Source organism: Myotis lucifugus, unplaced genomic scaffold (assembly GCF_000147115.1).
Source record: "Myotis lucifugus unplaced genomic scaffold, Myoluc2.0 scaffold_537, whole genome shotgun sequence".
Lineage (NCBI taxonomy): Eukaryota > Metazoa > Chordata > Mammalia > Chiroptera > Vespertilionidae > Myotis > Myotis lucifugus.
This window is the reverse complement of record NW_005871585.1, coordinates 31,386-32,301: the sequence shown is the minus strand read 5'-3', so window position 1 is coordinate 32,301 and position 916 is coordinate 31,386.

Here is a 916-nt window from a genome sequence, read left to right as displayed (position 1 = left end):
GGAGCCAGGGCGTTTGTGGAGGGGTTCACCCGACAGCCCAAGGCGGGAATGCGGTGCGGCTCGGGCTCGGCCAGAACCCGGCATCTGCAGGATGGCTGCCGAGAACCACGGCTTTCCAACGTTCGTGATTCAGTCTGCGGCGGTACCCTTCCCGCATCACCAGAGGATGGGGATTCAGATTTAGCTCCTCATCTCTCGTCAGCATGCTAGGTGGCCCCATATGCACATTTCTGGACTCCACTCTGGGTCACAAATGTTTTCTCAGAGAAGTCCCACAGTTTGACCTCCAAAACGGGAGTCTACAAGAGAGAACATCAAGAATGGATTCTGGCCCTAACCGGTTTGGCTCAGTGGATAGAGCGTCGGCCTACGGACTCAAGGGTCCCAGGTTCGATTCTGGTCAAGGGCCATGTACCTTGGTTGTGGGCACATACCCAGTAGGGAGTGTGCGGGAGGCAGCTGATCAATGTTTCTCTCTCATTGATGTTTCTAACTGTCTCTCCCTTCCTCTCTGTAAAAAATCAATAAAATATGTTTTTTAAAAAAAGAATGGATTCTGATGACTTTGAGACGGGCAGGATCTTGCAGGCTGTGTCCGAGATGTTACCTTAACCGTAAGGCAAAGGCAACTCCCTTGGTGGAGACTTAAGCACAAAAGTAAAAACAAATCTGCAGTTGAAAGGATTTGAAAAGGAGAGGAAAGGCCAGTCCCAAAGTACCTCCCTCACCTACTAGTCACAGAGACATTTTCTTTGGAAATGCACATACTCCTGGGCTGACTAATCAAATAAAAAAAAATGACCATACAAACTAAAACCATGCAAAAATTAGTTTAATAATCAATGGGGAAAGTTACTGTTGTTCCATGGTCTTTTTAAAAAGTTGTCAAAACATTAAACTTTGCTATGTTGGTTAT